The 1,751-nt window shown below is 61.9% G+C and overlaps 1 long non-coding RNA gene across 1 annotated transcript in view; it reads right to left on the bottom strand.

Moving 5' to 3' along the window:
• The window catches only part of LOC109292395, a 20,460-nt gene that overhangs the window by 7,017 nt on the left and 11,692 nt on the right, over positions 1-1,751 (bottom strand). Inside the window, exon 3 of the long non-coding RNA XR_002096113.1 lies at positions 474-479. This is a non-coding gene — a long non-coding RNA (uncharacterized LOC109292395). The remainder of the gene's footprint in view (positions 1-473; positions 480-1,751) is intronic.

Here is a 1,751-nt window from a genome sequence, read left to right as displayed (position 1 = left end):
CGAACAGCAGAGATTGCTTCTGGAGGAGTGTAAAAGCTTCCGCATCACGTCTGCGGGAAGCGAAGGGTTAAGGGCCGTGTCAGGGCTCCAAGGAGCTATTGATTGCCACTTCTATATTCTGCACGTGTAATGGGGAAAATTCAAATGAAATGACCCGGCGTTTCCTTCATTGCCACACCAAATTAAACCTCCAGGCGCCTGCAGCGCTACCGGGGCCGCTTCAGGGCCACTCTCTGCCCAGCTTTGCCTCTGCCCGCGGGGGAGGGGGGATTCCCTGGGATCTCTTGAACTTTTCTTTCGGGGCCAGAGGTCTTTTCAGCAGCCTTTGCTCTGCCTGGCGCTCTGCGGCGCAGCCCGGGGCTCCGCTTAACCCGACGCGCCCGGCGGCTGCTGCCCGGGCAGGACGAGGTGGCGGCGGCGGGGGACAGTGGATGTTGCCTTGAACGTCTTACATTTGGTAGCAGATGCGAGACCGGGCTCTGGGGATGAGCTGCAATGCTTCCCCCTCCCCGCCCCCCACTTGCTGTTTGGGATTTTAATCCTAAGAGGGAGAAAAACACTTGGATTTGAATACGGGGAAGGCGCCCGGGGCCCAGCTCTTGGGTCCAGCAGAGTCCGGATACGGGCAGGCTCCTGCAGAGGCAGAAAGACGCCAGTGCTGTCACTGCTGAGGAAGTCGAAGGGAGACAGGTGAAGGCAGGGACCAGCAGGCTTGGCTCAGAGATGAGCATTTACGCTAAAAACCTCCTCTCGGGGGTCCCTCTGGGCAGCGGGGCCGGAGGAGGGGAGCTCTGCTGTGCTAGGTGCCAGGAGCAGCGGCACAAAAAGACGGTGCCCTTCTTGCAGGTTTCAGTTCCTCTTGCGGGGGCCAGGGACCCGGGTTCAGGCTCTCCGCCTCGTCTCCGTTACTTCTTTCTTTTTCCTTCCAGGGCTGGTGTTATTCTCCGAGCGGCCACTTGGGGTCGCGCTTTATGCCTGTTTGAACGTAAAAACAGTTTTCCAAAAAGCCTTAATCTCCCTTAATCGTTACAAAATGGGCTGTTTTTTTTTTTTTTAAAGTCCTGTTACTGGACCAAAAACCAAACCAAAACAAAAAGCCCCCTAACAAGCCGCGCTCTTCTTTGCAAGGAAGCGGGGAAGCGGCCGAGGTGGGGGTCCGGCCGGGCAGGCAATTCGGTTCACCCCTTCGCCTCCCGGCTCGTTTGCGCCAACGCTTCTGTTTTACTTCGGGGCGGTATTGGAGGCTTACACAACAGCTGGCAGGCTGCGAGCGGGCGCGGGGAGCGCTGTGCAGCCGTGCCCCGGCGCGCACACACAAGTGACAAGTCTCCCCGGTCACGTTTGGATCCTCCGCTGGATTAAGCGCGGCTGCTCTGCTCTCCCGGGGGAAAGGACCGGCGCAAGTTGCGGAAAGTTGCAGCCGGGCCTTCCGCAGCGGGACAGCGGGGCAAAGGGACGTGGCTCTGCTTGGAACAAAGGGCCGGGCAGCGAGTGGGAGACGCGGAGCCCGCCGCCGCCTGCCTTTGTGACCGACGCCGGGCGCAGGAGGAGGAGGCGGCGGAGGGAGGGGGGCGGGAGGAAGAGCCCGGGAGAGTCTGGGCAGATGAGACCACGCGAGCAGGGGGAGAGGGAGCGCGGGGACCGGGCTGCGCCTGCTCCTCTTCCCCAGCTGCCAGTCAGCTGACTCGCGCCGAGCTGTCACATTGTCCGCGGCCGGCCCCGCCCCCGGCAGCCCCGGGCCCGCGCCGCCG

The sequence above is a fragment of the Gavialis gangeticus genome, unplaced genomic scaffold, assembly GCF_001723915.1.
Source record: "Gavialis gangeticus isolate Ggan-Ray unplaced genomic scaffold, GavGan_comp1, whole genome shotgun sequence".
Taxonomy (NCBI): Eukaryota; Metazoa; Chordata; order Crocodylia; family Gavialidae; genus Gavialis; species Gavialis gangeticus.
This window is presented reverse-complemented; position numbering and strand designations above follow the sequence as displayed.